Consider the following 12,998-nt stretch of genomic DNA (forward strand, 5'->3'; position numbering starts at 1 on the left):
ACGGATGACGTCACACCAGCCCTGGCTAATCAAACGCCTAGCTGGAAAGTAAGAGATCCGCGGGTCTCCAGTCTAGCCGCCATGGACCACTGACCTGGACGCTGGAGCAGAGTCTTGCAAATCGATCCGCTCATCTCTAGAATTTACCACTTTTAGTAAAACCTTGATGGGTAATACGTGGTAAATTGGTGGAGTTGCCACAACAAATCGTTCTGAATCCACTGAATGAATGAAGTAACGAGGAATGTGGCCACCATACTTTTTACGGTCTGTGGTGCCAAGTACAGTGCTACTTCACGCGTGGGTCAGACCCTCAGTGGACCCATGAAGGTCTATAACAAATCTTCACTACACCTATGTGGGCCTTGAGCCCCACATTTATGCATTCAGGAAGAAATGAAGACGAATAGAATGAGTGTACATGATCAAAGTCTACGAGGCTGATGGAAACGCCACTTAAAATGCCTCTACTCTGCAGATAATGAGGAGGAACCGGGCGGCTTAGAACCCCTCCTAAGTGACTGATGACATTTATCACTGTCTTTTGGGTACGTAATAAATGTACACTTTAAAAGGGTTTCTAGGTTGGAAAGCAATCCGGTAGTAACCACGGAATACCGAATCATGACAGTGTGCAATGCAATCACTGTCACGATCCCCAAGTACTTGCAGAGCTAGTGGGTGGTTACTTTACCACTTGTATGTGATATGATATGGTCATGTGTCGACCAGACTCTCCTCTGCTTCTCACCGTGTTGTATCGAGAATACTGGGTAAGAATATAGTCGGCAAGTGAACAAAGTATGCAATTTACAGACACGGTCACATGATGCAAACACAGGGGAATCATGTCAGTGTGCACATTCTGCACTTTCGCAATTTGCAGTCACATTGAGTGATTGCAGAACATTTAGTCCAGAAATACTCTGTAAAAGTGTCCATAGGGCTGTACTGACTTGTCCTTTTGGCATATGTCCGGCCAGTATAGGTTAGTATACGACTGATCAAAATGGTATGCAGTTGCGTCTGAGACTTTACTATTTTATCCTGTGGAGTCTATTAAAAAATAAAGTCTACCATAAGAAAAAAAAAAAAGTAAGTGTGTGTATATAGATATGCTCAGTCAGCTGCTCAAAGAGGTAGTCACAGGGACGCTTTCAGATTACGCTTTCCACTGATTTATTAAAAAATGTGCTGCATAAACCAGTCCAACATTAGCTAAAATATACACGGCGTAATGGAAAAACAAGAAAACAAAATGGCGTTTAGTACAGTGTGTGTGGCTGTGGGGTGCACCAGCTCAGGAACTAAAAAAACAAGGTTCAGCTCTCTTTATCATGAGCACAGCTCTGGCGATCTCTATAGACATGGAGTCCAAAGGATTCACATATACATTCACCCTGGGGTGGAGATATGGTGAACAGCCTCCCACCCACTCTTCAGATGTTCACCAATACCTAGCCCTATTATGGCCGATTAACCCCTCTCAGCACATAACATGCTAGAGCATACTTCTGGGTTCATATGACTGAGGTTAACATCCTCAGTGATACATCTCTCTTCCAGTATTTTACCAGTGAAGTTCACACGCCCCTCTGTCCAAAGCCGCGGGTTTTGGCACTATCAGTCACTAGATCGGGAAGGCTTCACAGGTCATCTGCGTTATCGTGTAGTTTCCCGGGCCTATGAGCCACTTAGTAGCTGAAGTACTGGAGCGCTAGGGCCCTCTAGACACCCCGGCATTCTTCCTCTTACTTCAACAGTCAGTGTAGAGAAAGCTGTCTTCTCCTTGGCACTTTGGGACATGAGAATTTGCCAGTATCCTTTTGTTAGGTCATGGGTGATGTATCTGACTGACCCGGGGCATCGGATATGCATCAAACTTGGACACCTTATTCAGCTTCCTATAACCATTACAAAAACAACCATCCTCCACTGGGTTTTAGGGAAAGGACAATGGGGCTGGACCAGCTGCGTCCTGATTCCTCAATGATGCCCAACCTCAACATTTTTCTCACCTCTTTCTAAATCGCCTTGCGATGGGCTTCGTGGATTCGATATGGCTTTAGGTTTACCTGCACATGCGGTTCTTGCTCCACAACCTGCGTACATCCCGGCAACTCTGAAAACAGGTCTGGATTCCGCTGAAGTAGTTCTTGGCATTGTTGTTTCTGGGTTGGTGATAACGCCTCTGCCACTGTGACATCCATTGTTCCAGCGATTTACAATGTGATAAGCTTTCAAAACCTCCCTCTCCCTCATCCCCACCACTATTGCGCTACTGTGACATCCTGACCCTGGCTTCAGGATTGGCCCACATGCACGTAGCTTCCACCGCTTTCATGTCTCGCCAAGGCTTAAGAAGGTGATGTGGTAATTTATGTTATGGTGATGTGGTAGATGGAGATGTGTTCTCCCATAATAGGCCAGCCCCTCTTGTTCAAACCACACTTGGACGCTGAAGCATAAGAAGTGCACAAAATGGCCGTTGTACACCGCAGAACCCACTCCCCTGCATCCATGTTTTTTTACCAGACCATAGAGTGCTTATCTCTTCATCGCTCCACTTGAATTCTTCAGGTTGACGTGGTACACCTGGTAGGGCTTTCTTCTTCCTCTCTGGTGGAACTTGTAGTTAACATCACCCAGCTTTTCAACCACTTCATATCACTCCTGTCACTTGGCTGCAAATTTACGTTTGACACTGAGAATCGGTCTAAGGGCTCATACTTGCGAGAAACTCGGATGAGTCTCGCATGGCAATACCCGGAACTGCACCCGACACTCAGGAGCGGAGCGTGCGGGTGCATGTATTGCTATGCGGCCGCACACTCTGATCTGAGTGCCGTCAGCAGCGCCAGGTATAAACATGCGAGACTCATCCGAGTTTCTCGCAAGTGAGTATGAACCCTATCATCTACTTTCCAGGTCTCCTTTGCAGTATCCAGAAGTCCCCAAGGGTGCTTGTTGGAGCCAACATGGACGGTTGATGTATTATAAGAGCAATGAACATTCCTTGAACTCTACATAACAGCTAAAATCTACATCAAAGCAATAGACCATTAGCTGTAAATTGTGGTCACACAAGTTCCTGGGGTGTGAAGTCCTGTGTTATTTTAATAGAATAAAGAGAATCTACATTGTAGATGGACATTGTGTCTCCAACCTCTTGGAGGATGCATAACAGCAGAGACGGGAGTAGGCAATCCCAGTCTCGGCCATCCTTCTCCCACTACCTTCTTGAGCATTGAAATTGTGGTTTTGTTGAACCTCTCCACCAAGCCTTCCATCTGCGGATAGTACATGGATGTCCTGAGTTGTGTAATCTGGAGGGCCTTTCACAACTCTCTCATCACTTTAGACATGAAAGGAATTCCTTTGTCCATCAGGATCTCCTTTGGCAGGCCCGTCCATGAAAAAATATAGACTAGCTCTTGGGCTATACACCTGGCAGGTGAGTTTCTCAGTAGTATCACCTTCGGGTACAGTGTTGTGTAGTCCATGACCACCATGATATAGTGGTACCCTCTGAAGGAATTAATCAGGAGTCCGACAAGATCCATGGAAATGCAGTCAAATGGGACCTCTATAATGGGTATTGACACAAAGGGGACTACAAAAGTGAGAGACTGGAGCAGTTAGCTGGGAGATGGGACATGACCTGCAAAAGTTAACAATCTCTCCGTGACATTCAGGCCAGTAGAACCTCTGAAGGATCTGCTCTAGGATGTTGCCGATACCCACTCAGGACAAGAGAATTGGCCAGGTCGACCACCCTATGCCTATAGGGCCCCAGTACTAACAGTTGCTTTACCTACCCCATCAATTTAGTAACTCGCTATAGCAAGTCCTCATTTACCGCAAAGTATAGAAACCTGGTTTCGGACCCCGACTTTTGAGCAATCCCATTTAGAATAGTAACATCAAACATCCCTTTTAATGTAAGATCCTTCATTTGAGGAGTCCCAAAATCCCGACACCGCCAATTCAGGAATGTTGGCCTCATGGGTCTCTGTCTCCTCATCATCAGCAAGGACACACAGGGAACTCATCCGTCTCTGACTGATGGAAACTCTTTTTGGTGGAATCTGCTCTTATCTGAGTAACTTAGCGCCACTTCCTTTCGCCATAAGTTTGAGAATAAGGTAAAGTCCCGCTTTATTACAACTGGGTGTAGCCTCAAGGGACTAAGTGCTACAGTTTGTAATTATGGTCACTGTGGCAATAGGCTAGTCCTTGGTGTCCCTGTGAATACAGCTGACGGGCACAAGTTTCCAGGATCAACTGGTAGGGGAATGTGGCCCTTACCAGAGTCACCAAACTTCCTGAGTCCAAGAGTTCAGACACCAGTACCCAATTTATGGTCACAGGACATACCTGCAACCTCTCGTTGGGCTGATGGTCTACACTGTAGGCCGAGTAGACATAATACGAACAGGCCAGCGCCTCCCTACGCTGCAGTCCATCTGTTCGGTGGATATGGGCCAACGGACGACTATGTGCCCAGTACCGTGACACCTCCAACAAATTAAGTCCTTCCCAGTGGCCTTCGACAATCCCTCAGCAGCCCCTTGGGCTCCTACCCACTCACACAGTTGTGGCTCTATTACCCTTCTTATCAGAGTCAGGCTCCTTTTGAGTACCCCAGTACAGGGATGAGACAACGCCTGGTTTCGTTAATGACTTCTCAACCACCTGGTACCTTTCCACTAGGCCAACAAGGTAGTTTGCATTCTGGGGGTCTCCCTGGGTAACCCAGGTGTCCACCGGCCTAGGAAGGGAGTGATTAAACCTGTCCATAACAATGCGCTCGACCATCTGGGCTGGGGTGGAGGACTCCGGCTACAACACCTTCTGTACAAGATGTAGCAGGTTGAACATTTTGGAGCAAGGGGGTTTGTCACTGCAATACGCTCAGTGGTGGACCCTTTGTGCTCTGACCGTCAGTCACTCCTGAGCATGCCAATATTTCAGTTTTCAGTTAGGCATACTCCTGCGCATCCTATAAAGCAAGGTCACAATCCTTTTGAGGCTTACTAGTTAGGAGGTCAACACCTCCGCCCACTGCTCCGTCGGAAGCCACTCCAACTCTGCTACTCTTTCAAATATGGTTAAAAATGTTTCAACATCACCGGGGGTCATGTTTTACATGGCACGCCTTACGGCCTTCCAGATGTTTGAGTTATCACCTGGACTTGTTGGAAGAGCTGTTCCCTTGCCACGGATCGCCAACTGCTGATGGAATTGTTTCTGCTGATACTGCTGCTGTTCTTGTTGCTGCTGCGTTTGCTGCTGTTGCTGGAGATGAGCCTGCAGTAGCTGTTTCAACATCTCCTCCATGTTGTTTGCTTTTAATCCTGCAGCCACCTTCACCCAAGCCATGCAGTTTGTCCATAGCCATCACCAATACTTCCTGGGTAAGTTGCCCACACTTCTAGCATCAACTGTGGTAGATTGGCTCACTCAACTGCTCAAAGAGGCAGTCACAGAAACGCTTTCACTTTTCCACTGGTTTATTAACACACATGCTGCATAAACCAGTCCAATCTTAGGTAAAACACACGACCCTTCTAGCATAACGGGAAAACAAAATAGTATACAGTACAGTCTGTGTGGCTGTGGGGTGTACCCGTTCAAGAAAAAAAGAACAATATTCAGCTTTCTTTAACACGAGCACAGCTCTGGAGATCTCATCTCCAGACAAACGGAACACAGAATGAGTCCAAAGGCTTCGCAGTTACCATCTGGACCACACCCTGGGGTGGAGATATGGTGAACAGCCTCCCACTCTTCAAATGTTCACCAAAGGCCAACCCTATTATGCAGATAAACCCCTCTCTGCACATAACACGATGGAGCAAACTTCTTGGTTAATATCACTGAGGCCAACATCCTCAGTGACACATATCTCCCCACCAGTATTTTACCAGTGTCCTTCTCACAAATTATACATACATACATACATACATACAGTGTGTTTATTTCAACTTAGAAAAAGCTTAATCCTCCTAATTGCATTTATTTCCATGTACACAGCGATGGAAACATGAACAAAATATTTTTAAACTGAAAATGCAGAGAGAGGTATCAGCACAGAAAAAAAAAGTCTGCATTTTCATTTGCAAACTGATATACTGACAGTATAAACTGAAATTTGCTTATAGACTTAACTTTTCTGTTAATCAGTGAACTAATATTTAGTTATATAACGTTTCTTTCTGACTGTACTCCATTCCACAGTTCTTTTGCATTCTTAAGTTTTATATCAAAAACGGTATTTTTGATGTCACTCCACAAATGCTCCATAGGATTGAGGTCTGGGGACTGGGCCGGCCACTTCATTACATCAATCTTGTTGGTCTGGATCCAGGATGTTTCCCGCTTGCTGGTGTTTTTTGGGGTAATTGTCCTGCTGAAACATCCATTTCAGGGGCATTTCTTCTTCAGCATGAGGCATCACCACATCTTCCAGTATTTCGGTATATTCATACTGGTCCATGGTTCCTGATATATGATAATGGGATTAACTCCATGGTATGAGAACTATCCCCAAACCAGTATGCTAGCACCTCCATATTTTACAGTCTTCACGGGGTACTGTGGCTTAAATTCAGTGTTTATGGGTCATCTCACAATGTCCCGCTGTGACGGTAGGAAAGCTGGTGAGGAGGGACCGTATCCGATCCCTTAATCTAGGGCAGCCCTAGTTTATCCCTCATCCACGGGTGAGGCCCGGATCTCGTACCGCTCTGTGCTCCTACCAAATCCAGACGGCCGGTTTCTGCCCAGGATATCTTATCTAAAATATTACAGGACAGTCTAAGAGTGATCGTAGTTACTTTCATCTGAAACAAAACCTGACTTTATAAAGCTGGCCTATAAGAAGTAATATTATATCATGGCAAATTAGAGATGATAATCCCCGCAAATGGTAAGCCGGGGACAAGGGGGTTGTCGGGTGCGGCTCCCTCGCACATGGCGGGCTGATGATTTGGCTTTTGATCCGCCCCGGTGCGCGGACGGCGGGCATTATGCACGTGTCAGGAATAGAGTTGGCGGCAACTGATTTGCAGGACCCGGGCCAGTGGCCACATCGGACGGGAGCGGGAGAACTGCCTTACGCATTCGTGGCCGTTCTTCTGATTAGCCAGCCTGGCACAACATCATGGTTGTGGCATAACACGCGCGTGACATGGCGCCAGGCCGGCCAATCAAAAGAGCCGTGTATGACATTAGGTAAGAAGCGGTTCTTCTGCCCGGCGGCCACGGATTACTGACAGGGCCGACAGTCCGGGTCACATGCAGCTACAGCAGCCCGCCATCCGCTAATGAAATGAATACGTCATGGCAGGACACGCTGCTTATATTATACTAGATTGTGGCCCGATTCTAACGTATCGGGTATTCTAGAATATGCATGTCCCCGTAGTATATGGACAATGACGATTCCAGAATTTGCTGCAGACTGTGCCCGTTGCTGATTGGTCGAGGCAACCTTTAGGACAAAAGCCCCAATACTTTTACAAAAAGGGGTTTCTCTTGGGCAGACCATTGTCTCCAGTTTGTGAGGTAAATTCTTCTGATTATCGCCCCAGAGGGTGTCATTTCCCATGATACACCTCGCCATACAGAGGAGCCATTTTCTAGGCTGAGAGCGCCACTCCCCTCCCCGCCGCTAGGGGTCAGTGTCTATCCGGCGCTCGCTTGCTTTCTTCCCCGCCGCTCTCTCGTTGTCCCGCGCGGCTGCTCTCTGGCTCTTTTCTGTGTCCGTTGCTTGTCGTGCTCGTTCACTCCTTTGAGCTGCGGAAGGGAGACCGGAGAGGTGAGTGTGTCCGGGCCGGGAGGGGGCAGCGTCCTGCGGCTACAGGCAGGCCCGGGGGTCGCATGGACGGGGACAATGCGGAGTGCGCGGCTCTGTACCGGGACATGGGGGCCATGCATGGGGATTACTGGGCCTGTAACCCCTCAGTGGGTCCGTTACTAACCCCCTCCCCCCCAACAACAGAAAATGCAATAGAAAGTTATCAAAATGGTATCAATAAGCGTCATCTCCGCAAGAAAATAACCCCCCACACAAACCTATGGGGCAAATACAACCCCAATATATGCAGACGGGGGCGGTCAGATAAAATGGCCAGTCTCGCCCCATGGGTGTCAATAGGAGCAGCAGGCGGCAATGTTCGTCCTGCAGGGCCTGTCATAGGGCCACGGTGTCACTTGGCTGCAAGACACATTTACTAAAGGTCTTGTAGGGGATCCTGGCGCTACACGACCCTTTTATTTTTCTCTTTGCCCACCCTAAAGGTACCCTCCCCTGAACAGCGTGTTCACACCGGAGGGTTAGATAAGGGGATTCTCCCGTACACAGGGCCGTGCTGTTACATGGCAACATTGCTTATGGATTCATGTCTTTACACCGCTCACTGAAGGGGTTAACTAGTGAGCGTTTATAGATTCTGGCGTTCTGGAGGCGGCCATTCCAAATGTGAATTTTATTTTAGTTTTACATAAGTATACAAATTTATTGATATTTTTTCCTCCTGTTTATTTTGTGATTGAAATATATATATATATATCTAGATGGTGGCCCGATTCTAACGCATCTGGTATTCTAGAATATGCATGTCCACATAGTATATTGCCCAGCCACGTAGTATATTGCCCAGCCAGGTTTGTCACAGGTTAAAAAATAAAAAATAAACATATACTCACCTTTCCGAGGGCCCCTTGTAGTCCACGGTAGCTTCAGGTCCCAGGGTTGGTATGAGCGCAGGACCTGTGATGATGTCGCGGTCACATGACCGTGAAGTCATGGCAGGTCCTTCTCCCATACCATCTTTGCCACCAGAACCTGCAATGGAAGATGGCGGCCAGCGCGAGTGGCTGGGCGGACAACGGAGGGTGAGTATAGCAGTTTTTTTTTTTATTATTATTATTTTTAACATTACATTTTTTTACTATTGATGCCGCATAGGCAGCATCAATAGTAAAAAGTTGGGGACACACAGGGTTAATAGCGGCGGTAACGGAGTGCGTTACCCGCGGCATAACGCGGTCCGTTACCGCCGGCATTAACCCTATGTTAGCGGTGACCGGAGGGGAGTATGTGGGCGCCGGGCACTGACTGCGGGGAGTAAGGAGCGGCCGTTTTCTTCCGGATTGTGCCCGTAGCTGATTGGTCGCGGCAGCCATGACAGGCAGCTGGCGACACCAATCAGCAAATGAATATCCGTGACAGACAGAAGGACAGACGGAAGTGACCCTAGATGGTTGGTGATATCAACTTCCTGTTTGTGGCACATTAGTATATGGGACGGGGGAAACTTTTCAAGATGGGTGGTGACCATGGCGGCCATCTTGGATCCAGCTTTAATTTTTACAATGGGAAGAGGATCATGTGACACATCAAACTTAGGCAAGTTTCACACTAGCGTTTCCCTGATGTGCGGAGGGCTGCAGACTTCCTCCGTGAAGCCCCGCCCTCAGCCGCACCTCCGCTTGTAGCTCCGCCTACATCTGCATGCAGCCTGTGTACCTATATTTAACATTAGGTACGCAGGTCGTGGCTGCGTCTCCGCTGGTCGCCACATCGTCAAAACGACGCATGCGGCACCATCCGCATACAGCCGCACGACCTGCGTACCTAATGTTAAATATAGGTACACAGGCTGCATGCAGATGTAGGCGGAGCTACAAGCGGAGGTGCGGCTGAGGGCGGGGCTTCACGGAGGAAGTCTGCAGCCCTCCGCACATCAGGGAAACGCTAGTGTGAAACTAGCCTAATTGAAGAATTTTATATATATATATATATATATATATATATATATATATATATATATATATATATATATATATATATATATATATATATATATATATATATATATATAATTTTTTTTTTTTTTTTTTTCCACTTTTTTTTCTCCGTCAATCTATGAGACTTGCGCTATTTTCACTCTGATCGCTGGTATAACGCAGTGCCATGCACCAGCCCTGCAACACATTATACCTGTGAGTTTTGCACAGACAGAAACCTCTTAGCCCATACTCAGGGCCTCCATAGCTGACAGATCAGGAGGTTGTCACGTGACCTCCTGCCATGGCAAGTATCGGGTCTCCATAATGACGTCACAAGGGTACAAATCGGGCGGGACAGGGAGCCTCTTTTTTTGTGTACTCTTTTCTGAGTACACAGTTTTATATGCAGGTTTTACCCATTGCTCCTGGCACCTACTGATAAGCGAGTCACCCCTACCTCCTCTAATTAGGGTTTTTTTTTTTACTTGTCTTGGAAATTACCGTAGCCAAATTTTTTTTTGTTTTTCTTTTTTCACCATTTGCGGAGTCCCTTAACTTCTATTTTTTTTTATTCTTCCGCCGATAGAAGCTGTGAGTGCTGACACTCTTATCATTTTGAGAAACAGTTATGAAAATAAAATGATAAAAATTAGCACATTTCAAACTTTGATGGCACGGTCCCACCATGAGCTTTTGACGTTGCAGAATTTGTGCACCTATAAAGTAAATTAGGTTACTTTTTTTTTCATTGCATTTTTATCACTTTTTTTTTTTTTTTTTGTCTTTTTCATGTATCATGCTTTAAATAAAGCTGCTTTATTTTTTATACTTTCTGGTATTAGCCTTTGACAAATTTACTGCTATACTTGGCAGTGGATTACATGTGATTCGGATGCATTTTTAGTGCGTGTCTGATGTGGAAACGCATGTGCGAATTTTACCTGTGGCTTTTTTGCATCTAATGTAAGTCTGTGGGGAAATTACGCACAGAAAACTCAGGGTACACGCCAAGGCTGTGGAGTCGGTGTTCATTTTAGTGGAGTCGGAGTCAGTGTCAAATGGACCAACTCCTAAAATATATAATAAATTGGGTGCAGAAGTACAATGCAGGATGGGGTGCATATGTTTTTATAATTTGGGAAAGTTTTGAAATGTCCTTTAAATGTTCTGTTCCTGATCTAAGGATCTTGGCTTTTAGTTGTGATGAATCTGTGCTGCACTTTTATGCACATGCTCATTAGTGATGGGGCTGTGGAGACGAATCTGTGCTGCACTTTATGCACATGCTCAGTAGTGAGGCAGTGCTGTGGAGATGACTCTGCTGCACTTTATGTACATGCTCAGTAGTGAGGCAGTACTGTGGAGATGAATCTGTGCTGCACCTTATGCACATGCTCAGTAGTGAGGCAGGACTGTGGAGATGAATCTGTGCTGCACTTTATGTACATGCTCAGTAGTGAGACAGGGCTGTGGAGATGAATCTGTGCTGCACCTTATGCACATGCTCAGTAGTGAGGCAGGACTGTGGAGATGAATCTGTGCTGCACTTTATGTACATGCTCAGTAGTGACCGGGGCTGTGGAGACGAATCTGTGCTGCACTTTATGCACATGCTCAGTAGTGAGGCAGTGCTGTGGAGATGACTCTGCTGCACTTTATGTACATGCTCAGTAGTGAGGCAGTGCTGTGGAGATGACTCTGCTGCACTTTATGTACATGCTCAGTAGTGAGGCAGTGCTGTGGAGATGACTCTGCTGCACTTTATGTACATGCTCAGTAGTGAGGCAGTGCTGTGGAGATGACTCTGCTGCACTTTATGTACATGCTCAGTAGTGAGGCAGTACTGTGGAGATGAATCTGTGCTGCACCTTATACACATGCTCAGTAGTGAGGCAGGGCTGTGGAGATGAATCTGTGCTGCACTTTATGTACATGCTCAGTAGTGACCGGGGCTGTGGAGACGAATCTGTGCTGCACCTTATGTACATGCTCAGTAGTGAAGCAGGGCTGTGGAGATGACTCTGCTGCACTTTATGCTCGTGCTCAGTAGTGAGGCAGTGCTGTGGAGCTGAATCTGTGCTGCACTTTATGCTCGTGCTCAGTAGTGAGGCAGTGCTGTGGAGCTGAATCTACTGTTCTTTATGTACATGCTCAGTAATGAGGCAGTGCTGTGGAGCTGAATCTGTGCTGCACTTTATGTACATGCTCAGTAGTGAGGCAGTGCTGTGGAGCTGAATCTGTGCTGTTCTTTATGTACAGGTCCTTCTCAAAAAATTAGCATATAGTGTTAAATTTCATTATTTACCATAATGTAATGATTACAATTAAACTTTCATATATTATAGATTCATTATCCACCAACTGAAATTTGTCAGGTCTTTTATTGTTTTAATACTGATGATTTTGGCATACAACTCCTGATAACCCAAAAAACCTGTCTCAATAAATTAGCATATTTCACCCATCCAATCAAATAAAAGTGTTTTTTAATAACAAACAAAAAAACCAACAAATAATAATGTTCAGTTATGCACTCAATACTTGGTCGGGAATCCTTTGGCAGAAATGACTGCTTCAATGCGGCGTGGCATGGAGGCAATCAGCCTGTGACACTGCTGAGATGTTATGGAGGCCCAGGATGCTTCAATAGCGGCCTTAAGCTCATCCAGAGTGTTGAGTCTTGCGTCTCTCAACTTTCTCTTCACAATATCCCACAGATTCTCTATGGGGTTCAGGTCAGGAGAGTTGGCAGGCCAATTGAGCGCAGTAATACCATGGTCAACAAACCATTTACCAGTGGTTTTGGCACTGTGAGCAGGTGCCAGGTCGTGCTGAAAAATGAAATCTTCATCTCCATAAAGCATTTCAGCCGATGGAAGCATGAAGTGCTCCAAAATCTCCTGATAGCTAGCTGCATTGACCCTGCCCTTGATGAAACACAGTGGACCAACACCAGCAGCTGACATGGCACCCCACACCATCACTGACTGTGGGTACTTGACACTGGACTTCAGGCATTTTGGCATTTCCTTCTCCCCAGTCTTCCTCCAGACTCTGGCACCTTGATTTCTGAATGACATGCAAAATTTGCTTTCATCAGAAAAAAGTACTTGGGACCACTTAGCAACAGTCCAGTGCTGCTTCTCTGTAGCCCAGGTCAGGCGCCTCTGCCGCTGTTTATGGTTCAAAAGTGGCTTTAC

General features: G+C 46.4%; 1 protein-coding gene across 2 annotated transcripts in view; it reads left to right on the forward strand.

The window, feature by feature from the left end:
• Positions 1 to 7,685: 7,685 nt before the first annotated feature.
• Positions 7,686 to 12,998, forward strand: part of LOC138648698 (nuclear receptor coactivator 5-like) — a 52,565-nt gene continuing 47,252 nt past the window's right edge. For both annotated transcript variants that reach the window (XM_069738503.1, XM_069738504.1), the window contains exon 1: positions 7,686 to 7,822. The gene's annotated coding sequence lies outside the window, so the exon portion shown is untranslated. The remainder of the gene's footprint in view (positions 7,823 to 12,998) is intronic.

The sequence above is a fragment of the Ranitomeya imitator genome, chromosome 9 (assembly GCF_032444005.1).
Source record: "Ranitomeya imitator isolate aRanImi1 chromosome 9, aRanImi1.pri, whole genome shotgun sequence".
NCBI lineage: Eukaryota > Metazoa > Chordata > Amphibia > Anura > Dendrobatidae > Ranitomeya > Ranitomeya imitator.